This window comes from Eleutherodactylus coqui, chromosome 1 (genome assembly GCF_035609145.1).
Source record: "Eleutherodactylus coqui strain aEleCoq1 chromosome 1, aEleCoq1.hap1, whole genome shotgun sequence".
NCBI classification, from domain to species: Eukaryota; Metazoa; Chordata; class Amphibia; order Anura; family Eleutherodactylidae; genus Eleutherodactylus; species Eleutherodactylus coqui.
The window spans coordinates 34,985,126-35,012,812 of record NC_089837.1 but is presented as its reverse complement, the minus strand read 5'-3'; the positions used below and the strand labels follow the sequence as shown (position 1 = coordinate 35,012,812).

Below are 27,687 nucleotides of genomic sequence, written 5' to 3'. Positions count from 1 at the left end.
TAGTCTTGCTTAACATCTTTAGCAATGCAATTGCCAGCAATTGGTGACTATTCCTGGAAATGCAACCCAGGGATCTAGCTGAGAAGGGTCATGCCCTCGTAGGGGTGAAGAATAGCTAATTTCCTTAGACCTGGCACCAAACCATTTGCAGAGGTTCCAATATCTATTGAGTTCCACAATTCAATAAGGCACAACATCTAGTGACCCCTGGAGATGGCCAAGGTCCTATACTTCGATTGCATATCTTCCATATAGTACCACAAGAACTAAACTGTGCTTTACCACAACTTAATTGTGTGCCACATTTAGGATCATCTGCATGTCTTATAGGTTTGGTCCAGTGTATTATGCATCTAAATATTTGGTCAATGCCACCCTTTAGTCTTTACGTTTTCATTCTTGGCTCATTTACTAATTGCACAAGGCGAGGCTCCTCTTCTCTAATTCCATATCCCTTTTCATCCTCAATTCATTCTATTTTAGACTCTTGACTATTGGGTCGCTTAATAGTGCGTGGAGAATGGAGGCATTTCCCCGATGGGAGATAAGACTAGTTAATTGTCTAATGCACAGAATGACATCTCTGATTGCTAAGACAATCCATGTGGTGCCATGGACAAAGGCGGGCACTGCGCCACTCTGTAGTGGAGGGAGAGATCACCGACCATGCCAGAGCTGTCCTGGAAGGAGTCGCAGTGACGTGTTTTCTTACTTAAAGATAGGGAAGAGGTAGGTGGAATAGTGTTGGTGTTGCTCTGCAAGACAGGCAGGAAGCATGAGGGGGTGGATACGCACACTAGCAATGTGAGTGCCTGAGAGGTGGGGGAGCCTATGTGTATAAATATACCACACTGAACAGAGGAGCAGTCACATATCAATAGAGGTCCGGAGACTGGAAACACTCACAGAGGTAAGACTGACTTTACGCTACAGCTCTGTAACTGGCCATGGTCCTGAATAGCACGGACTGCACCTGCCTAGATCTTAGAGAAGATGTTGGCATCTTAGGGCTTGTCTTATAACATGTGAATGGTTGCACGATACACATATATGTGTGTGGTCTTTTACTATTACTCCAAGCAGTAGGCTTTCTTATTTTCATGTGTTTCTAAAATACTAAGGTATAACTCTTAGAAACTTTTTGATATTCTGCAAATTTTTGGAAATTTCCACTTTGATTGCGAAGGATTCTATCCCTCTAAGTTCTGGCTACATACCGGGTATACATTTGCAGGGCAATGGTTGCATTTCTACCTTGTCTGCAGTCTTGTTACATGGGATCACAATAGATACAACTCGATTGAAGGCAAATTAAGACTTGACAGCTTCCAATCTAGCCGGGGTCGTTAATGTTTCCTATTTGCAGTAAGATTGTGCAAGAAAAAGTGTTTTTGAGAAAAACAAAAAAGCATCAAAAAATCCATCAGGGATGTGAAAAGACAGGTATAAAGCGCTTTGCTTCCTTTGCCTCCGCTGAATCCATAGCAATCCCGTCTGTGTACACACAGATAACACCTTGATTCCTTTCATCCATTGAGGGCAGATTACAGAGGTTTGCAGATTAATGCTCAGCACCGCAGCTGACACTCCAAACTCCCCATGAAAGGAGCAGATAAAGTGGCTGCAGAGAAAGGACAAGCACGTGGCTCCTGGAAACACTCTGTTGTGATGCTAATTCCTGGATGCACCGGCTGGATATGTGATTGGGGTGCTGCTGCGGAGAAAAATGAGCTGTCGCCTGCAGAAACAAAGCTGCAACAGGAGACGTCTTTTACTGTGCAGCGCATCCAACGACAGCCCATTCTATGGCTTTGTGCAAAAAAACTTCCCTGTGTGCGATGGAACAGCAAGAAGATGTAACCGGTTGTAGTCAAGACAGAAAATAGCAAGGCTGATGATAGAAAAGTGCTGCATTGTTATAGCTGGGATGGATTTCTTAGAATCGCTAACTATTATTATTAGGACTGTTTTAGTCCTTATTATGATATATATTTATAGTTCCTTACATTTTTATTTTTAAGAATTATATTTTTATTCTTTTTTATAATTGGTCATTTTGTAATTTTTAGTCCATCATCATCATTGTTCATGTTATGACACTTTAATCATCATAGTCATCATCATCAATTAGGGATATTAATTGCATCTTTTGATGCTCTTATTCATTATTGTGTTATATGATTCTTCTCATTTGATAATTGAATTAATTAAAATTTAATTTTAAAGTTAAATTATTATTAGGGCCGTTATTAATTGTAATTTTAGAATTTTTTATAGAAATTGATAGAATTTATCTTTATTTAATATTTTCATTAATAGACTTAATTTTAGGAATTAGGGATAACAATAGTTTGAATTATTCATTATCATGTAATTATAATTTAAGAATATAGAACTTTTTGCTATTTATATTAATCATTAGTCAGTGTTATTAGCAAGCATTAATGATAAGGGGTATTTATTAATTTATAATTCATTATTAATATTATTTATATTTTATCCTTTATTTTTTCATTATTATTTTTTATCATTTTTATGCTCAGAAATATTAGCATTTTTATTATTAATTTTATTATATTATTATCCCATTATTATTATTGATATTATTACATTAGTATTACTAATTTATATTTTATTCATTATCATTATTATATTTGCATTACTTTCATTAACTTACTTTGCATTTATGAAACATTCGTGTTTTTAGATTTTATTCATAATACTTATCCTATTTTTCTTTTTATGCCTCGTTATAAGTGATATTATTAAATTATTACTTTCTTTTAATATATATAACTTCATTTTTTATCATTTTTTTCTTCATTATTGGATGGCTTTAACCATTACTGAGTATATGACCAGTAGGGGGAATTTATCTCATGGGGTATGTTTGACACTAATTTTTAGTAGCTTTTTTTCCCCATTTTTCAGTTTAATGTGCAACAAATGTATCCATTATCAATCATTGATGATAAATTTGTCACATCCTTAAATAGGTGTAGAGATGTGGAGTCACTTTGTATGCCACCCAGCTACTGGTGTGAGAGTATAACAAATGTTGTGACTTTCTACAAAGACACAATTCTTAAATGTATCATAAAACTCCACTTAAACCCGCCCTCTTTTCTAGATATTTTGGAAAAGTAGAGTGAAAGGCGTAACTTCTGTTCTTTTTGGTGCAAAACAATAGTGAATTTGTGTAAATTGATTTGCCCCCAAAAAGATACATCTTATGCCAAAACTCTGGTGAAAAACTGTAATAAATGTTCCCTGTTGTCTTTCTTTGCATCTTCTTCTGTCAATGTCTTCAGGCTTCTCAATGATCTGACTAGGAGTTCTGTGATCCTTTGTTGTTGTTGGGCTTGTTTCTCTTCCTTTTGACCATAAAGCAGCCATACTTGTAAGAAACTCTTCCCTCTACACCGATTCAATGGGAAGGATCCATGCATGGATAGATCCCTCAATATCTCTCAGGGATACCTCTCGAAAAGATCACCTCTTTGAGAAGACTACTCCCTTATCCAGAATACATTTTCTGTGGCACATTTTCAGTTCCATCATATATTATGTATACTAGTTGCCTTCTTTGAGTAGAACAAACCCTAGTAAACTACTATCAATGACATTTTGGGAGGTCATCTCAAAGAGGTTTCATTTTACTTCTTATTGTGGAAAGGGTTTTTCATTGTTCCACATGTTCCTCTCCTGGGCGGGAATTTTTTGAAAGAATGTCTGACCAATGGGCTAGATTTTATAGAATCCTATCATTAGGATCCTGAATGATAATTATCACATCTATGGACAACGTTAGTATCTGCTTATTGCTTTATTCTGTGGTCCTTGCTTAGAATCCTTTATTGTTCAAAATGGACTTAAATTTGGAAGATGCGGTTGATTCATCTTCTTAGAAGGTCCAAAATGTCATTAGATATGATGTCCCTGGTGGTGCTACCTTCATTTATATAGAGGATACAGGAGGAACTGGCAATCATCTAGTGAAAAATCAGAAGAGACTTGGATGAAGGGAGTCACTTGGTTAATGATGATGGGATCCACACTTACAGGATCCAAAAAATCTTGATTTCATGGCAGGGCATAAAGACTTTTTGCTGTATTATTGATGTGGCTAACCTTGAGTACTATTGAATTTCACAGGAACCTTCCATTAAAAAAGTCCAATTAGTAAAGTTTCCTTTGGTTCACATTTCAGCTGCATGTTGTGTGTTTTGTGAAAGTCTGCATTAACCTTGCTGGGATTACTTGCATTATCAGGAGGACCTTTAACGCCTGGTTACTTTTTGAAATTTAAATGTCAGGTGCAGATATGGTAAAATAGCAAATCAAGAAGTACTAAACGTTGCTGCTCTCTTGGTTTCTATTGACAGCGGAAGTCAGGTGATGACTACCAGCCAATCAGAGGCCGCAGCATTACCGCCTGTTCTCCAGTCATCAGTGCCCACATCCTGGGCGCCATGATGACAGAAGCTCTAAACGGTTATGCTGCAGCCTCTTATTGGCAGGCAGCTGTCACTTGACTTCTGCAGTCAATAGAGGTGGGAGAACAAGGGGTGGGGTGCATCACTGGATCGTCGGGGCAGAGAATGGGAAAGTACTGCTTAGATTGTTATTTTACTACAATTGCACCTGACATTTACATTTCAAACAGTAACCCTACAAACCCTTCAAGAGGTTCCCTGTTTGGACAATCACTTTTGGTAGAAGGTTCCCCACTGATAGTGTATAATACTATTAAAACCCCCAATGAGCAGATGTTTGGCAGTGAGGGACACTCACTTCAGGAGACTCTGTGATCTCTTCCTGGAGGAGGAAGAGAAACTCTGCACCCTGCTGGGGAGAGAGGAAAGTACAGTAACACAGTATGGTAGAGCCTGCCATAGACTAAGTGGAGTCTCTCTATACCTCGAATCCTTAGCCTCTATCACCACCCCTATTCCTCAATTCCAATTTTGACTTGCTTTGTAAATGATAATCTTTATTTAGTCCTGCCAGTAAAGCTGAATTTGAATTTGAGTGAATTTGAGTAGCTGTAATATGTGAAAAATCAGGTAACAGGTTTTCATTTTCTTTACAATGCCCCCATAGGGGAAGTGAGGAATTACACAATTCCAATTGAAATCAATGAGTTGTGTAATGCATGGACTTGTTTGGGTCCTCCAAAGATGCTTGTTGTAGTTGCTCTCTGATTTGGCTAACAGGTGAGGAATGTGGGACTCTCTTCTATTGACAGGGTACGTATAAAGGAGTCTACATCTTTAAAGAAATCCATTGGTTAAAGGCAGCAGCTTATAGCAATCCAGCAGTAGTGTTGGGAGAACCAGTAATGAAAACGTTGGGTCAAACTTTGCTAAAAGTTTCGTTTGTTGCAAACCTGAACCTGAGGCAGTTCATCTTGTTCGAATCCACTTGAAGCAGTAGAGGAAGTAGAATATTTCTATCTATTCCTTTTCCTTCTTCCTCTTCTTCTGCTTCCTATTCCTTTATCCTCTTTCCTTCTCCTTTTCCTTTTTGTTTTCTTCTTTTTTTTCGTTTTCTTAGTTTTCTTCTTCCTATTGTTTTTCCTTTTTTTCTTCCTCTTCCTCTTTTCCCCTCTTCCTTTTCTTCCTTTTCTTCTTCCTCTTCATTTTCCTCTTCTTTTACTTTTTCTTCGTCATTGTCCTTCTTATTTTTTCTGTTATGCACTGCTTTTATGGTTCTTACACAGTGTTATACAGCAGTGTTGGGGGTATTTGGTGAAGTTCCAGTTCTGTTGGAACTATTTCGAGCAGAACCAAAATTTTTGCCAAATTTTGGCAAACTAGCTGAACCAAGCTTTTAGCAGAGTTATAAGAGGAGTGGCTGATATCAGTCACATCTATGGGTGTTAATGTATCTAGAGGGTCTTAGCACTGGGGATATTTGATATACAGTAGTGTTTATGGGGGAAGCAATTTTTTTCCTAAACTTTCTCATCACAGTACTAACAAAACTGTCACAGCCTCTTCACAACATAAAAGAGCTGATAACAGAGGGCAATAGATGGTATTTTCTTGCCCTACAATCAGCATCTTGACAGCATGAGTGGCTGCTAATAGCAAAATGGGTTATGTTTACTTGTTCTACAGTCACCTTCTTCCTAGTTTGAATGGCTGATAACAGGGTAAAATAGATTGCATGCATCTGATTTATAGTCAGTCTTACTCCACACTAAATGGCTGATAGCAAAACACAAAACACAATACGGTAGATTGTATTGGGTCAACAGATTATATCCAACTGTCACTGCCTTTCCCCAACCCAAATGATAACATTGTGTTCACCAGTCCTGTAGTCAGCCTAAAATGGCTGATAGCTGGGAAAAATAGATCTAGGTGTAACAATCATATGTAGGTTTGGAGCCTCTTATTGTGACCAGAGCGGGCCGGTAGCGTGGTCAGAAGTCAGAGGTCGGTACAGTTGTAATTTAGAGGAGCAGGCAAATAGCGGAGCTTGACTAAAGGTTGGGAACAGAATAATCTCACAAGTAAGGAGGTGCAAGGCCAGGTTATATAGAGAATCATTGCTCCATCCAGCTTCAGGATCCTTGTTCTCATGACCCGTGGCTGGGTCTCCACCACTCAAATAGCCATTCCCTATCCCGTTGATTGGAAATAATTTCATGAAGTTCTTTCTATTTTAAAAGAAAAATAGATACATAATAACACCGTGTGGCCCTATAGTTCCCTCTCCATTGACTTAACATAGTGGCCATTCAGTGCTGAACAGCTACTATTTATACTGAATGATCATCATTCAGCTCATCGTCCATTATTTACGCAGCATAAACAATGGACGATGAGCTGATTGCTTATTGCCCAGTGTAAATAGCAGCCGTTCAGCACTGAACGGCAGCTATGTTAAGTCAATGGGGAGGGGCGGGGGAAAGTGAGGAGTGAAATCTCCTGCAGCCGCCCCGCTGTGAGACAGCAATACTAGCTCCCATGCAACAGCACAAGAGACAGTATGTGCGGGGACGAGTGTCGGGCTTTGTTTGCCCAACATTGTCCCATCTAAATGGGCCTTTGATTGTGGAAAAGGGGAGGGTCTGCTTTGTCTTTGATTGATGCAGTAGTAGTAAAAACCTCCTCTCTACTGGTGGTCTGTAGAGGGCATCCTGAGCCTGGTCACCTTGTGTGCCCTCACACATCTACCGGTCCCAACACCTCCTAACAGTCTGGTCAGATGCTCCTCTCTACTGGTGGTCTGTAGGGGGCGTCCTGAGCCCGGTCACCTTGTGTGCCCTCACACATCCACTGGTTCCAACACCCCCTAACAGTCTGGTCAGACGCTCCTCCCTACTGGTAGTCTGTAGGGGGCGTCCTGAGCCCGGTCACCTTGTGTGCCCTCACACATCTACCGGTCCCAACACCTCCTAACAGTCTGGTCAGATGCTCCTCTCTACTGGTGGTCTGTAGAGGGCATCCTGAGCTCAGTCACCTTGTGTGCCCTCACACATCCACTGGTCCCAACACCTCCTATCAGTCTGGTCAGATGCTCCTCTGTACTGGTGGTCTGTCGGGCGTCCTGAGCCCGGTCACCTTGTTTGCCCTCACACATCCACTGGTCCCAACACCTCCTAACAGTCTGGTCAGATGCTCCTCTCTACTGGTGGTCTGTAGGGGGCGTCCTGAACCTGGTCACCTTGTGTATCCTCACACATCCACTGGTCCCAACACCTCCTAACAGTCTGGTCAGAACGGCCCGGTGGGGTACAATTCGGTGATACGACCATCCAGCTTCTCACATCCCAATAATGTGCCCCCTCTGGTACCGGGGTGAAATCTCTTCTCTGCGTCGTAGAGGCGTCTAGTGACCAATAAGTTCTACACAAGCAGAAGAAGAGGTCACTACACACAAGGAACCTCCAAGAGCCTCTTATGGGCCAAGGGGGGAACCACTTTTAAGGCCTCTGGTGACAAGACCGTTCATCTAATCACCACAACTCTCATCATTTACAGATCTGCCTGTGATGGAACTGCATGCCAAGTTTTGCAGCAAGTAGTGTGTATGTGATATCCCCAGGTACACAATGACCTGCACAATAAAGTTACGAGGATTTTTTTTTAATGAATTTCACCATTATTAAAAAATTCTTGAAATCTAATGTTACCGTATATATACCAGGTCCGTACAAATATACGAGTCATCCCATGAGAGCAAGACCTCAAATACCAATGCAGCTTTAAAAATAAAAAAGATTACGTCCAACGCAGGGAAGAGCTTACAGGTGCCTCTATTTAGGCTTTTGAAGTCATTTTGAGAATTTAAGCCAAGCGAGGGTCTTCCGGGCAGTGATGTATTCTTTCACGTAAACGTCGCACTTGGTCATGTGAACGCTAATTATCTCTGTCCATCTTCACGGAAAATCGTGCATTCATGTGATTTTACAGCGCAAACGTAAAAACGTATAAGCCATGCGAAGGAGCCCTTAGGATGTATGCAGAGTCTGAGGGGCAATGTTTCTTGTTATGGAGAGAACCACAAGGGTGTAGGAAGTCTTAACAATGCTCCCTGGAATAGATTATGCAAATGAATAATTGAATAATCGTCCAGAGCGCCACCTAGGGGTACAACACTAATGCTGTGTTTAGATGTAACAATTAATGTTCAAAAAATTGTAAAAACGAGTGAAAGAGAACGACCAATGAGAATCGCTCAGTTTCGTCCATTGTTCAGTTTCAGGCAGACTACAAAGTGATTGTTTGCTCGTTCACTTCTGGTTGTGTTCACTGCTCAGTGTGTAGCATAGGAATGTGGGTCAGCAGCGCTATCTTCTCTCCTAAGGGAGAGCACTAAGCAGGTGAGTGAGGAGACTTATAAGGCCATCCATGCTCCTCTGGGTAATATGCAAATAAGGGAGTAGGAATATGAAGCACTGAATGAGAAGTGAACGATTCTCAATGAAGATCTTCCTCTCTAAACAGGCTGCAAAGGAAGGAATGATTGCGAACAAGTTAGCGGTGGCGTCACTCGCTCAAACGAGAATTGTCTCATCTAAAAGGGTCATCGAAGTCCAGCGTCACTGTGAAATCACGCACTGTAAGTGCAAACATCATCTCTCCAACATTTTCATCTCTGATCTCTTTCTGGCGCTGTTAACCCCGACGTGACTTATTTCCCCGTCACGGTATACTTTACAGCACGTATCATTACATATTGCTTTACTCACTACCTACTAAACACAACATCGTTCCAACTCACTGCATAACGTAGTTAACCGCTAACCTCAGGGGCATACCTATAGAGGATGCAGGGGATGCAGTTGCAGCCGGGTCCAGGAGCCTTAGGGGGCCCATAAAGCCTCTCTTCTCCATATAGGGAGTGCAGTACTATGAATAAAGCATTATAGTTGGGGGCTCTTACAGGTTTTGCATTGGGGCCCAGGAGCTTCATCTTACGCCTCTGGGTAACCTCCAACATGGAGTCACAGCAGTCTCTTCGGGGCAATACTCCCCCAGTCGACACACAACCATTTGTCATTCTCCCTAATAGTGTGCCAATTATTATCGTTGAACTGGTCTTATTTGCTCTTGGATCCACATTGCTGTCATCTACTTTGGGACAGAGTCCCCCGCGGGAAGGGAGTCTCCTTACCCACGGTATGTCTCTCGTTTTTGGCTCCCTGGACATCCGTCCTCTTTGTCACTTTTTACAGTCCTGGAACCCTTCTATGTGCCAAGCAGCACACACTGCTACTTATCCCTTCACCTGGCTGTGCCTACTCTCCCAGTGGTGCAGCTACAGTTTTATTCATGTCGCCAATATGGCTGCCGGTCATACTCTGGGGGTGGGACTAGGTGGGACATAGCCCTATTTTATACAATGTCCCTACAGTGTGGCAGTCTTCTCGCCTGCCTCACACAGTGGACAGACCTACTCTTTAGCCTCATCTGAGGCCACAACAAAATGGCGCTATCTGGTGCTCTTCAACATGGTTCCTTAGTGCAGTGGTCCCCAACCTTTTTGGCACCAGGGACCGGCTTCAAGCAAGACCATTTTTACAAGGCCCGGCAGGGTTGGGCGGGACATGGGCGGGGCTTTGGTTATAGGGGGCGGGGTTATGAAGGGGGTTGGAGTTTAGTGCATTCTTATTTAGTTATGACATTAGAATGTCCTGGCAGTACACACATAGGGTAGTGTATAATCCCCCCCCCCCCAGAACACACATAGGGCAGCATATAATTTATCTCCCCCCCCCCCCCAGTAATAGACAGCCCCCATCCCTCAGTAATAGACAGCCCCCACCTCTCAGTAATTAGCAGCCCCTCCCCCTGTAATAAGCAGGTTCCCCCCCCAGTAATAAGCAGGTCCCCTCCCAGTAATAAGCAGGTCCCCCCCCAGTAATAAGCAGGTCCCCCCCCAGTAATAGGCAGCGCCCCACCCCCAGTAATAGGCAGCGCCCCCCCCAAGTAATAGGCAGCGCCCCCCCCCCCAAGTAATAGGCAGCCTCCCCAGTAATAGGCAGCCCCTTCCCCTGTAATAAGTAGTCCCCACCCCAGTAATAAGCAGCCCCCCCCAGTAAGCAATCCCCCCCAGTAATACGCAGGTCCCCCCCCCAGTAATAACCAGCCCCCACAGTAATAAGCAACCCCATTCCCCTGTAATAAGAACACCCCCCCCCCAGTAATAAGCAGGTTCCCCCCAGTAATAAGCAGCCCCCCCCCCCCAGTAATAGGCAGCCCCTTCCCCTGTAATAAGTAGCCCCCCCCCCCAGTAATAAGCAGCCCCCCCAGTAAGCAACCCCTCCAGTAATAAGCAGGTCCCCCCCAGTAATAGGCAGCCCCCCAGTAATAGGCAGCCCCCCCGTAATAGGCAGCCCCCCAGTAATAGGCAGCCCCTTCCCCTGTAATAAGTAGCCCCCCCCCAGTAATAACCAGCCCCCCCAGTAATAAGCAGCCCCTTCCCCTGTAATAAGTAGCCCTCCCCCCAGTAATAAGCACACCCCCTCCCCCCTCCCCAGTAAGCAACCCCCCAGTAATAAGCAGGTCCCCCAGTAGTAAGTAGCCCCCCCAGTAATAGGCAGCCCCTTCCCCTGTAATAAGTAGCCCCCACCCCCCAGTAATAACCAGCCCCCCAGTAATAGGCAGCCCCTTCCCCTGTAATAAGTAGCCCCCAGTAATAACCAGCCCCCCCCAGTAATAGGCAGCCCCTTCCCCTGTAATAAGTAGCCCCCAGTAATAACCAGCCCTCCCAGTAATTGGCAGCCCCTTCCCCTGTAATAAGTAGCCCCCCAACCCATAGACTTACCTCCTCCCTGCTGTCGCTCTCTGTCTGCTTGCCCTGACGTCAGCCCGGAACGCTTCCTCCCCGAGTCCTCTCCTGCGGAACTAATGAGCAGGGGACTCGGGGAAGAGTATCCTGGCTGCACAGACGTCAGTGTGCGCCGGCATCAGCGCGATTACCAGCGGGGAGCTGCGGCGCCCTCGCTGGTAATCGCTTCGGTGGTCAGCGGCGTCGGCACGCCGCGGGCCACATAGCACAAGGCAGCGGGCCGGATTCGGCCCGCGGGCCTTGTGTTTAGAGTAAAAGTTCCCGGCGGTGCCGCGGACCGGCGCTAAGCACCCAACGGCCCGGCCCCGGGCCGCGGCCCGGCGGTTGGGGACCCCTGCCTTAGTGCACTCTCTTCTGCTTCCCCTCCTCAGCCGTTACACAGTACCACAGTGCTTACAACAGAGGCACTGGCAAGCACCTTCTGTTTTTCCCGGGTCCCTTCCCCCAGCTGCATCTCGGACTGGAAGGGGACGAGGCTTCATCCAGTCGCTGGCCAATGCTGCTCTAAACAGTAAGGAGGAGAGCAAGCAATGCCTCCCCCATACATCCTATATGCTGTTCCTAGCTAAGTATGTTGTGTGGCCTTCTAATACAGTCAAGGGCCACATTTGAGGTCCTATTTCTGTAGGATGGCCACCACTAACCTTGATTGCATATTGATTAGAGATTATGTAGGTTATGATTGCAGAACTAGAACCAAACCCATAACATAAATACAACAACAGAACCAAGCTCATAGCATTAATACGGCACCCGAACCAACCTCAGAACATAGATACAATACCAGAGCCAAGCTCCTAACATAAAATCAAGCACAGAACCAAGCTCATAGCATAAATACAGAAGAAAAAACAAGTGATTGTGTTATGGGGTGCTGATGGGCTGACAAAGAGCCAGGCGGAGGATAAATCATGTAGCTCCGCAAAACACTGCCAGATAGAGGAAGAAGATTATCTGGACTTATGGGGGAGAGATCACCCCCAGCAGATGAAACAGGGGCACTATGCCAACTCCTCCACCACAGAATCGTCTGACGTGTGTGAGGGGCATCAGGGGCCTACCTGGATCTCGGAATGTAGAATCCTCCATGGGGAACCTGGTGTCCACATCATCCACCCACGTCTTAGGACTGGCTCACTCTCTCTCTGTCAGGAGGTGGGCTGCAACTTACAAGTTATACCGCACCCTGGTTATCAGGGCAATGACAACATAACACATAACATCCAAGGGCTATGCGCCACCCAGTGACACCTACATCCGCCTGGTACCTATAAGCTGGTGGCCGTTGCACTGTGTGCCCACATGGGTGACACGTAGGTAAGGCCAGCCCAGAGTATAATGGGGAGCACTGGGTGGCTGTCCCCCACTGTAACTAAACTTTGTAGTATAATAAATGAAGTCTTCTATTTTGCAGTTCTGGATATTACATGGGCTTAATTCCCAGAGAGGAACCAGTGAGAGTTGGGATGAGTGGAGGTAGGTTCAGAATGGCTGCTATAAGTTGGCTACTTGCTGTCGGTCGGGGTGAGATGATCTGTGATGTACTTTAGCAGATAGATTGGTGTCTTTCGGAGGACTTGGAGCTGACAGTTGATATTGACCAGGCAGAGCAGCGCTTTCCCAGTAAATGAATATCGCATGGCTGGTTAAGCAGGAGGATTTAGCAGCTGAGTTAATAAACCTTTATAGATTCTCATTATGTGGGATGGAATGAGCTACCAAGATGTGGATCTGCTCAGCACCAGCCTCGTACCAGCTTTATGTATGGGGGATTTATCATATAAGTTATGTTTATGTGTGTCAGAACAGCCCAGCAATATTACCGGAGGATCCTACAGTAAGCCTAGGCTCTGGTGTAATAATGGGTCCAGTAGAAGACAACCCCATTTGGAGGGTATTTTGGAGCAACTTGCCACTAGGGTCTATTTCTCGTAAGATGGTCCACAAATACCCTAATACCCTATTAGATGTGATTGATGATACATTCTGTGCGCGTTGTATAGATGGAGGGGAGTCCACACAGTCATCTCTGTTGATGGACCCAAGGAGCCCAAGTCCGATGTTGGGTACTTATTATATTGTGAAATATTCTACAATGAAATGCTACAATGTTCTGTACTGTGCAATCCAGATAAATACATGATGAGGATCTCACATATCTTACAAGCTGATATGGTTTGCAACAGTAGCCGCTGACTTCCCCCTCCTGGGGGCCATGGAAAGCACATTTCTCTCCGCCTTAACAGAGACCTTGCTCTGGCATCTGCTTGATCACCAACAGTGATCCTGAGGGCACAGACAAGCAGTGGGCCACACTCTTTAAAGACTAGTGCACACCTAACAAATTCCTCCCCTGACAATCATCTGTGATTCTTCTTCTTCTCCTCCTTCTCACCCTCCTCCTCCTTCTTCTCCTTCTCATCCTCCTCCTCCTTCTCATCCTCCTCCTGCTCCTCCCCCTCCCCCTCCTCCTTTTATATTTATTCTTCCTTTCATTCTTCTTATTCTTCTCATTCTTCTTCTTTTTCTCTCTTTCATTTTCATTCTTCTTCTTCTTCTTTTCCTTTGTCTGCCCCTTCTTCTCATTCTCCTTTTTCTTTTCCTTTTTCACTTTCTTTTCTTTCACCGTCTTGAGCTTCTTTTCTTCCTCTTTCACCTTATTTTCATTCGTCTTCTTCCTTTCCTTTTCTTTTTCCTCCTTTTTATTCTTCTTTTCCCTTCTTCCTTTTACTTCTCCTCCTTTTTTCTTTTTACAAGAAGGAAAAGAAGAAGGACTTCTAGGGCACAAAGAGGGCACTATAACATTATGAGGGCAGAAAAGGGGCACTAGTACCTTAATGAGGCACATATAGGGATAGAATGGGGTGCTATTTTTTTGTAAGAGACATTATTAAATTATGGGGCACAATGCATGCACTATTAGACCAGTGGCATTATTACCTAAAGGGGAACTATTATCTCATGGAGGGACTACTGCCTTGTAGGGAGCACAGAAGGGGAACTATTACTTTATGGGGGCACAAAGGAGACATTGTTAACTGACGTGGCACAAAGGGGGTACTATTACTTCATGGAACATAGAGAGCACTATTACCTTACAGGGGCACAAAGGTGGCACTAATGCTTTGTAGAAGCACTATAACTGTGTGGCACAGAAGAGTTCTAAAGGGGCACTAAATGGCAAATGTGCACTAAGGGTGCATTAAAAAGAAGGGAAATGAGTAGCGGAAGAGGGCACTGCATGGAAGGAAACTACAGGAGCAGTATGGGTACGGAGTCCCTTTCTTTTCTTTCACCGTCTTGAGCTTCTTTTCTTCCTCTTTCACCTTATTTTCATTCGTCTTCTTCCTTTCCTTTTCTTTTTACTCCTTTTTATTCTTCTTTTCCCTTCTTCCTTTTACTTCTCCTCCTTTTTTCTTTTTACAAGAAGGAAAAGAAGAAGGACTTCTAGGGCACAAAGAGGGCACTATAACATTATGAGGGCAGAAAAGGGGCACTAGTACCTTAATGAGGCACATATAGGGATAGAATGGGGTGCTATTTTTTTGTAAATTGTGGGGCACAATGCATGCACTATTAGACCAGTGGCATTATTACCTAAAGGGGAACTATTATCTCATGGAACATAGAGAGCACTATTACCTTACAGGGGCACAAAGGTGGCACTAATGCTTTGTAGAAGCACTATAACTGTGTGGCACAGAAGAGTTCTAAAGGGGCACTAAATGGAAAATGTGCACTAAGGGTGCATTGAAAAGAAGGGAAATGAGTAGCGGAAGAGGGCACTGCATGGAAGGAAACTACAGGAGCAGTATGGGTACGGAGTCCAGTGCGTCCTTATTGCTCCTTTGCTATTTATTGCCTTTTTAAGCTCTGTTCACATGAATGCCAGGAAATGCTCCTGACATACATGCTAAGCGTATCCATAGGGCTTCCTTCAGAGAGACCAAAAAGAGTATGTTTGTAGCCTCTCTCAGACCGGTACACGTCATTATAACTTTTTATTGTATTGAACAGCATAGCAGACATAGTTATTCAACAGAAAGAAGCCTATATAGAGAATGGCATCTTAGCATTTAGATGGAAGCGAGCACCCTCTGCCAGTCCATTGATGCCCCCGCAACATGATCCCTTAGTTCTGCTACTGTATTTATGTTAGAAGCTTTGTTCTGATGCTGTATTTATGTACTGAGCTTGCTTCTGGTGCTGTATTTATGTTATGAGCTTGGTTCTGGTGCTCTATTTATGTTATGAGCTGGGTTCTGGTGCTGTATTATGTTATGAGCTTGGTTCTGGTGCTGTATTTATGTTATCAGCTTGGTTCTGGTGCTGTATTAAGTTATGAGCTTGGTTCTGGTGCTGTATTCATGTTTTGCGCTCGGTTCTGATACCGTATTTATTAACTGTTCATCAGTTTAATATATATATATGTATATGTGTATAATTATTTTGTTATGACAAGCGAGGGGTGTTGCCAAAATATATTTGGCACAAAGTTGCATCCAACCTAAGGCCAGTCCTGAGCACAGGGGTTGTCTCATCAGAGGCAACCCATTTCAGGTAGGAACTGACCAGCTGATCAGTTCTAGATCTAGCTCTTGCCATCATCGCAAACAACAGACCATTATGCAGCTGAATGTAGTATTTCATTTCAACCATTCAAATGAGGTTTTATCACCCCACGTATAGCGAAATAAACCAGAATGGGAATTTCTGAGGCTCTCTCTCTGCAGGAGCCAATAAAAAACACCTGAACCTGTCGCCCCTCATGCCAGCCAGCTAAACCAGCCGTGCCCCTACCCAAATCAACATTGAGTTAGTCCTGTAATTAACAAATAAATCTCAGACACCATAGGCCTTGACTTCCTCTCCTTTTCGTAACCCCCTTTGCCCTGGACTTGCTTCATCCTGCGGAGTCTTGGCTAATTTGCGTTATGACGTTCGCAGCTAATGTGCTGCGACATTTACATCATCCTCCCTGTGATTAACATCCCCTCTCCCGCTACGCGGGTCCGCCACGGATAATGGTCTACGTGAACATTCAGCTATGAAGAGCATCCTGGGACCGGTGAACTGCATCGGTCAGCGCGCGGCTAACAGAATTACGGACGTGACATCTTTCATCGAGCCGCAGATTATTTAAGTAATTTCTTCCCCATTACAGAATGAAGCAAAGCGGAATCTTTCTGAATCCATCACCATCTTCTGCAGGGCCGCATTATCTAGAGAGAGGCTCGGCAGGCTCTGAAAACAAAAGCCTCCACTTCTTTCATACGTCGCAGCTGCAGATAGGAAGGTTATTAATGCCGGCCCAGCGGTAGATAATGAAATAATAGTATGTAGAGAATGAAGCCGTCACCTCCATTCATTCCATTCAATACTACGGAGCAGCAACGGCTGATCAACATCCATATATAGAATTTACCTGCTTTGTCTCTTCACTTACTTTTTCAACTTGTTGTGCCATGCATTAAGCAGAAATCTTATGTGGCAGCGAGCTGACAGCTGACAGATCAACTGTCCATAATACTATATGAGCTTTTGATTGGTAGTGGTAATAGTGTCCACCAGCGGAATAGTGAGTGCAGCTCTGGAGTATAATACAGGATGTAACTCAGGATCAGTACAGGATAAGTAATGTATGTACACAGTGACTCCACCAGCAGAATAGTGAGTGCAGCTCTGGAGTATAATACAGGATGTAACTCAGGGTCAGTACAAGGATAAGTAATGTATGTACACAGTGACTCCACCAGCAGAATAGTGAGTGCAGCTCTGCAGTATAATACAGGATGTAACTCAGGATCAGTACAGGATAAGTAATGTATGTACACAGTGACTCCACCAGCAGAATAGTGAGTGCAGCTCTGGAGTATAATGCAGGATGTAACTCAGGATCAGTACAGGATAAGTAATGTATGTACACAGTGACTCCACCAGCAGAATAGTGAGTGCAGCTCTGGAGTATAATACAGGATGTAACTCAGGATCAGTACAGGATAAGTAATGTATGTACACAGTGACTCCACCAGCAGAATAGTGAGTGCTGCTCTGGAGTATAATACAGGATGTAACTCAGGATCAGTACAGGATAAGTAATGTATGTACACAGTGACTCCACCAGCAGAATAGTGAGTGCAGCTCTGGCGTATAATACAGTATGTGACTCAGGAGAAGTACAGGATAAGTAATGTATGTACACAGTGACTCCACCAGCAGAATAGTGAGTGCAGCTCTGGAGTATAATACAGGATGTAACTAGGGATCAGTACAGGATAAGTAATGTATGTACACAGTGACTCCACCAGCAGAATAGTGAGTGCAGCTCTGGGGTATAATACAGGATGTAACTCAGGATCAGTACAGGATAAGTAATGTATGTACACAGTGACTCCACCAGCAGAATAATGAGTGCAGCTCTGGAGTATAATACAGGCTGTAACTCAGGATCAGTACAGGATTAGTAATGTATGTACACAGTGACTCCACCAGAAGAATAGTGACTGCAGCTCTGGAGTATAATACACATGTAACTCAGGATCAGTACAGGATAAGTAATGTATGCACACAGTGACTCCACCAGCAGAATAATGAGTGCAGCTCTGGAGTACCTCAGGTTCCCGGGAACGGCCAGGGCCTGGAATAACTTTGCTTGAATAAACACTCCAATAATACAAGGCAAAAATACACAGTATTCCAAGTGCAGGAAGAATTAGGGATATATATACAGACAGACTAGAAGATGAGTACCTCCACACAGCGATCCCTGGCTTCAGGACTCCTGTGTGTGTGACAATTGTAGACGTGTACCTCCACCCAGCGGTCCCAGACTTCAGGACTCTTGGGCGTGAACAATTGAGTACAGAAAGAATACCTCTGCACTGGGCCTGGTGTAGGAAAGACATAGGATTGACTCATGCTCTCTCCCTCTCTCTCTCTCCCTCTCTCTGGGGGCTCACTCACTGTTCAAACTTATCCTTGCACTCGGGAAATCTCTCTGCGTTCTCCATCTTCAACACATGAGGGCTGACGGTGCCCTCATGTGCCTCTGTGCTTTGGTCTTTCAGATGCAACTCAGGATGGAAGACAAGATGGAACTCCTTTCCTGCTCTCAGTCACTCACATTTAGGCCGCCTGCAGACGAGCAGGTCGGATCCGGCAGCGAGAATTCTCGCCGCGCGATCCGACCCGAGCGCCTGCAGGGACGAGCGCGTACTCACCCGCGCCTGGCGGCCCCGGCTCTTTCATGTGCCGGCTGCCGCGCAGCCGGCGCATGCGCAGACCGGAGCCGGCGGCCGGGTGAGTGCGTGCCCCGCAGAAAATTAGGATATGCCGCGGTTTGTTTGCCGCTCGAGATTTCGCGCGGCCAAACCGCGGCCGTCTGCATAGGAGTGCGTATTTTAATGCACTCCTATGCAAACTTTCAGCGGCGGAAATCCCGCGGGAAATCCCGCGGCGGGATTTCCGCTCGTGTGCAGGCGGCCTTATAGTCTCTCTCATACCACGTGGCAGGATAGAAATTGATACATTTACAGACAGTCATCTCACACTTTGCAGACATTAACCTCTCATTTGCTGCAGCTGTGCAATACACATAGCAGAATGACAAGACAGTTTTGCACAGTGCATCTACATAAGACAAACATGTATGACATTATGGAGGGGGGCAGGAAAGGATGTACTGGACCACTAAAAATCTACTTACCAAGTCGCATGCATACTACAATACTAAAATACTTGGAAGGTGAAGTCACTCTGTAATTTGTTGTAGACTATGTAAGTAGCTTCATAAATACATTATTTTACCTTGCACTGATTCTAAGTTACAGATTATACTACACTTCAGAGCTGCATTCTTAATTCTGGTGGTTGCTATTAACAACAGACAGCAAACTTCTTGTTGGACATCATTTTTCCCACATCAGATTACTGTACAGTTCCCGGTGTAAAGATAACACTTTCCAGAATGCAAATCCCCAGAGCGAGCGGTGGGGAAACACTGGACAAGCAGGGAATGCTGGGAGATTTCTACTTTAAAGCCTGCAGGATTGTGAACGCAGTTTTAGGGCCTAAACACATGGGTATTAACTATGAACTACGTGCGGGAAAGATAGGGCACGACCTACCTACCCGCTGTTTTTTTTTCTCTTTCAAACTTCTGCGCCATGGCGCAAAGTTTAAACGGCTCTGGAAAGAAAAAAAAAAGGTTCATGCGCAACTATGTTCCGTAGCGGTGAGCGTAGTCGCGCATACGGCTGTCTGATTTTGCCCTTAAATAGTAATATAAGCTGTACATATACAGCAGGTGTGAAATACTTAGAACCAGGCAGGTCAAGTTTTATGACGGCTGCAGGTAAAATTGCACAAGAGGTTGAAGCCTTCCTGGCGGTTACTGGGCAGTAATGTGCCGCTCAGCGCAGGGTCCATTCATCACAGGCTTGTCGTCATATAGTAGAGAGGTACTCAGAGCGACAGCCTCATTTCAGTCTATGCTAATTAACTTTAATGACCTAATTTAGAATTCATATCAGCAATATGTCTTTTCTGTATATGTTATTTCTATGTAAATGAGCCACTTGTTTCAATCACTTATGCCCCCTTGAAGGCAAGATGTTATGTTTAGTGGCCATTCTCCAGACTTGTACAGTCTTAGCAGCGATGAGCTAACAATCCCCCTCCATCTGCATGTATCCAATCTGCATTGGATTTAGGAAAATACACAAGCAAATCCATAATAAAGGTAATAAAGATTTCACAGCAGCTCCCATCACCTCTCCTGCACGGGGCCGAGAACGTTACAGCGTGGTGAATAGGTTACTGGATGCAGAATAAAATATATATCTATAAAATTGCCTGTCAACCCCCTTCTGCCAACATACTGTACCTGCAACTTCCATCTTCTCCTATTTAATTTCCTACAGAGTGAGGGGTGACATTAAAGTCCTGCTGGTCTAGGGAAGTGAAGGGGTATGTGGTAACCTCCCCTGTGATCTAAGACAGTCAAGGAGTTTTCAGTTACATCTACGGTGGTCTAGGGTTGTGAAGGGGATAACAATAACATTCTTAGTGGTCTGTGGAAGACAAAAGTTTAATGGTAATATCCCTGGTGAGCTAGTGAAAGGAGGAACTTGAAAATAAGAACCTGCAACTTCCATCTTCACATATTTAATTTCCTACAGAGGGAGGGGTGACATTGAAGTCCTGCTGGTCTGGGGAAGTGAAGGGGTATGTGGTAACCTTCCCTGTGATCTAAGACAGTCAAGGAGTTTTCAGTTACATCTACGGTGGTCTAGGGTTGTGAAGGGGATAACAATAACATTCTTAGTGGTCTGTGGAAGCCAAAAGATTAATGGTAACATCCCTGGTGAGCTAGTGAAAGGAGGCACTTGAAAAGAAGAACCTGCAACTTACATCTTCACATATTCAATTTCTTACACAGCGAGGCATAGCATTACATTCCTGCTGGTGTATGTTAGTGAAGTAGTAAATTAAAACATACCTTGTGATCTAAGGCAGTAAATGAGTTTTGAGTTACCTCCCTGGTGGTCTAGGCAGTAAAGGGCTTGATAACATCTCTTGTGATCTGTGACAGTCAACCAGTTTTGAGTAACCTCCCAGGTGGTCTAGGCAGTGAAGGGCTAGATAACATCTTTTGTGATCTGTGACAGTCAACAAGTTTTCAGCTGCATCTATGGTTATCACAGTAAGAGGTAACATTACTATTAAAGGGAAGGGGTAAATTGTAACATGCCCTGTGATCTGAAATAGTAAAAGAGTTTAAAGTTACATTCCTGGTGGTCTGTGGTAGCGAAGGTAGGTGGGGGTTAAAAGTAACATTCCTGATGAGCTAGTGAAATGAATATGTAGATAAGAACCTGCATTTACTTTACTCTGCCGAAAAGGATAACATTACATCCCTGCCGGTCTGGGGTAATGAAGGGGCAAATGGTAGAATCATTTGTGATCTAGGGCAGTAAAGAATTTTGAGTGACATGACTGTTAGTTTAGGGTAGTGGTGGGGTTAATGATAACATTCCTAGTGGGCTAGGAAAGTCAAGTTGAAGTTCCTGGTGAGCAAGTGAAATGCAGCTCTTGAAAACAAGTACATTTTATCTTCTCCTATTCAGTTTCCTACCCAGTGAGGTGTAACATTACATTCCTGCTAGTATATCCTAGTGAAGGGATAAATAGTAACATCCCTTGTGATCTAAGACAGTAAAGGAGTTTTGAGTCACATCCCTGGTGGTCTAAGGTAGTGAAGGGGTTATTGATAAAATCCCTAGTAATCTAGAGAAGTCAAAGGGTTAATAGTAACATTCCTGTTGAGCTACTGAAGTGAAGAACCGGCAGCTAACATATTCTTACCCTTTGTTGTATAGCAAATTAAATATGTAGGTTTACATCCCTACGGATCTGGGGTAGTGAAGGGGTAAACTGTAACATCCCATGTGATCTAGGCTAGGAGAGGATATTGAGTTACATCCTGGGTGGTCTAGCATAGTGATGGGGTTACCGATAATACCCCTAGTGGTCTATAGAACTCAAGGGGTTAATAGTAACATCTCTGGTCAGCTAGTAAAATGAAATATTTAACTATAACATCTTGGTGAGATATTCCAGCGATCTTTTATTTGATACTGGATCGATACACTTACCTTAATGTGTGCATGTATCCCAATATGAAACGATTAAAGAAATCAAGACACTGAGATTTATGACCTCCTTTATTGCTGGTAATGTGGTTTTAGATGTCTCCAGGCACAACACTTACCCCTCCATGGTTATTGTCATCAATACAAGACATCTCCGGTATCAGGGATTTGTCCTAAGTATCTGGCAATCCATTGAAAAACTAAGTCCAACCAGAAACTCTTTGCACATGCGCCAACTCACCTAGGACTAAGTCCGTAACTGGAGCGGTTGCGCATGCGCTACGATAAGAGAAGTGGGAGGGGCTAACCACCTACTCCCATTGGCTGTGAATAGCGGTGACGTTGATACCGTGACGGTCTACGTCGCGCTGTGTCCGCGTCACCGCGCCACGTCTTTGTAACGCATCCCCTGTAGTGGGAGGTGACGCTGGCGTTATGACGTGGCACGGCCATACGGCATGACGTGATCATGTAGCGCTAGCCGGCGTTACGAGTGGGAGGCACTCGATCCGGTCACATGATCACGCAACAACGAGCTGACGTAACTAGGAGGGTGTGTTGGATTCCTAAGGACCTGATTGGGGCCAGAGACACTCCTACACTACCAATGTGGGCGGAGCCCTTAGTATTTAAGACGGAGCATTAGTTTCACTTACCATTGCTGCCTCTATCCATGTAGCTGCTCTCGCTACAAACTGTGCCCTTAATTTATGGGCTGTTGCACTTAAACCTGATTAGCCCTTATCCTCCACCGCTACACTAAAGTGGAGTAGTGGGCTTATAATATCTAATCTGAAAGCTAGGTTAAAAATTACTTAAGGCTTAGTGGATATTCATCTAAGTCCCAGCCTTATAGTACCTCTTTCAATCCTGATGAAACAGCAGGCATACTTACCTGTTGTGGAAACGCGTTGATTAGAAAGATTAGAAAGATAGAACCACTAATTACTTGGTGCAGTAAGACTAATGAGTGTATCTGATTAGAAAGATTAGAAAGATAGAACCACTAATACATTTGGTGCACTAATACCAATTGGAGTATCTAACGCAGCAGTATCAGTTGACATGATGCTACACTAATGCAGCTAGACTAGTAAGACATGAATTAAAAATATGCTAGGTGCATTAGCATGAAAGCGTGCACTGAATGTGTGTACCTAATGCAGCAATATCAGTCTGCATGATGCTACACTAGTGCAGATATCCAGGGGTGGCGGAATAAAAACATACTTAATGTGGTCATATGTCACATAGAGGAATCCTGAGTAGGATCTATTGTTGGGAAGAGTTGAAATACACTCAATGACATATCGTAGACAGGAACCCTAATTGACATCTATATCGGGGATAATCTCTGGGGAGCTGTGACGTAATTTCGTCACATCCCCTTATCTTTATATTATCCTACAGATATAGCTTATAAGGATCAATACACAATCTAAATCCACCTTTCACCTCCTTGAGCATTTATCATCTAATAAACTCAGCCCAGGGTTTACTTTGGGAACTTTGGAGGTCAGAATAAATTCCAGCTTCACCCTGTTATAGTGAAACCTGATATATCTCACCCAATCTAAGGGAGGATGTAATAAGACATAACCCATTGATTCAATGTCTTGAAAGAATTTCGGATTATTCTTTTTCTTGTATACACTGCAATCAGATGTCTATAGCCACACGTGGAAAAATCACACTAGTACCCATTTACCCTGTATGGGATAGGTCTTATATCCACGACTCCGGACGTATGACGTATAGACAGTAGGTGGTGTATATATAAGTACCTTGATTTCAAGGAGTTTGCTGAGTCAATCAGGTCTCAACAATAAGTTTGTTCACATCACCCTTGGGTGTTAGAATCCCAAAAAATTCTTTTAATACTTTGTGTATGTATTCGTCCATGTATTTTATATAATTATCAAATAAACGTTACATTTTATGTATTAGTCAGACAGTTCTTCGCGGGGATTAAATTTAACTATAACAGGACTACTTATGCCCATACCCATGATGAAGAGGATGGTCCTGGCATTATGAGTACATACATAAGTAGTTCACTGTATACAAGTGGCAGCTTTGTGGATGGGCAGCAGAGAAACCACAAAGAAAATAAGTATCAGAGTAACATCCCGGGTGAGCTAGTATAGTGAAGCATTTAACATATCAAATGTGCTGGTTTTCAGCAATTAATGGGTGAATAACATCCCTGGTGGTCTAGGGCAGTGTGTATATATATATATTAAGTATGACAGTGACATCCCTGGACTTGGCACTTCAGTTGATATCAGCCCATAACCTTAGTTTCTAAGGCTCATATAAGCTGACAGAATCCTTTAATGGGTTGCTGATGCTATCCTCTGTTATCTAGGTTTACTACTAACATCCCTGGTGCTCTAGGGCAGTAAAGGGGTTAATTAAGATCCTTTGCTGAAGGTTGAATGATTCCTTCCTCTTGTTCCTACAGCTGCAGATTGCTGCACCTCTGGGCTCATGGTAACAAATCCACTAGGTCTTCAGGCATTCCCTTAGGTGGCAGCATGGAGGATTACTCCATCATTCATTTGCATAGCTTTTTCCCAGGGAGCATTGCGGGGCTTATATAAGACTTCCCACCCCCTTGTGGTTCTCTCCATAAGGAAATACATTATCCTCCATACTCTGCATACATCTTAAGGTTGAAAATGTCCATTCTGTTATGTGTATCTGATGTACAGAATAAGGTGGACAATAATTATTTAAGGGCCATGGGAATTTTTTTCAGTGTTTTGCACCCTACAGTTCCATCTCAGGCAGATCTGTAATGATGGGAGTTGTGGTGTAATTAGATGAACGGTCTTGTCACCGGAGGCCCTAAAAGTGGTTCCCCGTTGGCCTATAAGAGGCTCTCGGAGGCTCCTTGTGTGTAGTGACCTCTTCTTCCTCTTGTGTAGAGCTTGTTGACCACCTCTACGATGCAAACAAAAACATTTTGCCCAGTTAACAGGTGTTTTGACCAATGGATACGTGAGGGTACACGCATAATGTCATATATACGTATGTACGAAGGTAAGTCCTGTGGAACAGAAATATAAATCACACCGCATAATGCACAGTGTGTCTGGAAAAGGGGTTAATACTCTGCTATTTTCCAGGTAGTTTAATACAAACACAGCGTATAAAGGCTCACCCTCTTGCACCCTATCTCAGTCCGTAACTGGGAGAAAGGCACTTTGTTAAACAGTCAAGTGCTTTGCTATAATGCTCTACTATGCATCCGCCCTGTTGATTGCGAAGTCACTATGGTGTGTACACATAGCAGTTTTACTGAGGCCGGCCTCACTTACGGTTCGTAGCATGGGAATCACCGTTACCATCGCCCCAGGCTAGCCTAGAGTCAGGAGGATGACTGTATTATGGTTTCCTTAGATCCTTGTCACAATGTAGTGGCTTACACTCGACTGGGGCAGAAGTGTGCTCACTGTTGGTTCCAGGCAGCCTCCAATTTCTTAGTCCAGTGTGCATTGTTCTCCAATCTTGCTGGGGTGATGTTCCCAAAGTTTTTTCCTTTCTGTCTGCTGACTTTTGCACCTCTACTCCAGCAGCACTCCAGCAGTCCCTCTGCTCACTGTCACAGTCCCTGTGCTCTGTTCCATTACTTTTATATGAAGCCCATAGTGCCTCGAAAGTTTAGGGTCTGGGGATGGAGTTCAGCTCTTTGTGCGCTGTCACTGTCTGCTACTTAATACGCCTGAATATTCTGCTATGCACCCAAATCTGGTGCACGGTTCTCTCTTCCACTCTTTTCCACTCCCCCTGCCTTGCCCTGCTTAGCACACAACAGCCAGGAGCAGTATTGGTTAGAGGGGAGCAAGGTGACTCTCTTCCCTCTTAACATAGGGCTCATATACTGATGTAGCACAGGGCTCTCTGCTATCTGTGCCCACCCCTGCATGTGATTATATAAGGGCTATATAATGTTACTCATTTAGAAATTGATGGCAGCAACACATCTCACAAAAGTTGGGCGGGGCCGTGTCTACCATTGTGTAGTGTCCCCTCTTCTTTTTACAAGAACCTGTAAACATCTGGGAAGTGAGGAGACCAATTGCTGGAGTTTTTGGAGAGAAATGTTGTCCCATTCTTGTCTGATGGAGGATTCTAGCCGCTCCGCAGTCCTCGGTTGTCTTTGCTGGACTTTTCATTTCATAATGTGCCAAATGTTTTCTATTAGTGAAAGGTCTGGGCTGCAGGCGGCCGGTTCACCCTCAGACTCTTCTTCTCAGAAGCCATGCTGTTGTGATGGATGCAGTATGTGGTTTAGCCTTCTCTTGCTGAAATATGCAAGTCCCTGCCTGGAAGAGACGTCTGGATGGAGCATATGCTATTCTAAATACTCTATATACTGCTCCGCATTGATAGTGCCTTTCAAGAAGTGTAAGCTGCCCATACCATAGGCACTAATGCCACCCCATACCAGCAGGGATGCAGGCTTTTTAAGTGTGCACTGATAAGCTGGATGGTCCTCCTCCCCTTCAGTCCGCAGGATGGGGCATCCATGGTTTCCAGAATGAATTTTACATTTTGATTCATCTGACCACAGAGCAGTACTCCATTTTGCCTCAGTTAGTTGTAAATGAACTTTGGCCCAGAGAAGAGGCCGGGATTTCTGGATTGTGTTGATATACGGCTTCTTCTTTACATGATGCCGCTTCCACTTGCATTTGTGGATTGCACCGCAGACTGTATTCACAGACAATGACTTCTGGAAGTATTCCTCGCAGTGACCCCGAGGGCCTGTAGATCTCGAGCATCCAATACTGACCGTTGACTTGTGCACATGAATTTCTCCAGCTTCTCTGACTCTTCTGATGATATTATGTGCTGTAGATGGGGGGATATTCGAAGTCTTCACAATTTTACATTGAGGAACATTTTTAGATGCAGTTTTTCGCAGATTGGTGACCTCTGACCATCGTTGCTTTTGAGAGACTCTGTCTCTCTAACATGTTCTTTTTATACACAGTCATGTGAATTAGTAGAAAATTGACCCTCTGGCTGTTTTTCATTATTAATAATAATAGTCTTTATTTATATAGTACCAACATATTCTGCAGCGCTTACAAGACAGGGTGAACAGAAATAAAACCATGGTTACATAGTAATCAATTGATTTAGTCAATAGGGGTGAAGGTCCTGCTCCAACGAGCTTGCATACTACAAGTAATGGGGTGATACAGAAGGTAAAGGGGCTAGAGATGTGCACGGTATGGGGAGTGAGGGATGCTATATACAGACAATGGTCAAGTTCGGCCGTGTAGTGACCGAGTTGATACGACTGCAGGAGGGCGCTTGATGGTGACTAGCAGAGATTGCAGTCTGTAGGACAGGGAGCATGCTATCAGACGGACTAGAGAGGGGTTTGGTTTAGGGGATGTGGTATGCCTCCCTGAAGAGGTGTTTTTAGAGCACTTCTGAAGTCTTGTGTGTTAGGGATTGCCCAGATAGTCTTGGGTAGCGTGTTCCAGAGGACTGGTGCTGCTCTGGAGGAGTCTTGGAGGAGGGAATGAGAGGTTCGAAATAAAGGGGCACTTAATCTGATTTTGTTGGCAGAGCAGAAGGCGCAGGCTGGGTGGTGGATTGGGATGAGGGTGGATTGGGCTGGGTGGTGGATTGAAATGTAGGTCGGCGCTGCACTTTGGAGAGCTTTGTGGATAAGGGTAGTGAGTTTGAATGGAATTTTGTATTTGTC

General features: G+C 44.1%; 1 protein-coding gene across 2 annotated transcripts in view; it reads left to right on the top strand.

The window, feature by feature from the left end:
- The first annotated feature begins 688 nt into the window (after positions 1-688).
- Positions 689-27,687, top strand: part of PNOC (prepronociceptin) — a 132,477-nt gene continuing 105,478 nt past the window's right edge. Inside the window, exon 1 of one of the 2 annotated variants that reach the window (XM_066589150.1) lies at positions 689-729. The gene's annotated coding sequence lies outside the window, so the exon portion shown is untranslated. Of the gene's footprint in view, positions 730-823; positions 911-27,687 lie in introns of those variants that run through there. The other variant, XM_066589148.1, reaches the window with a different exon arrangement.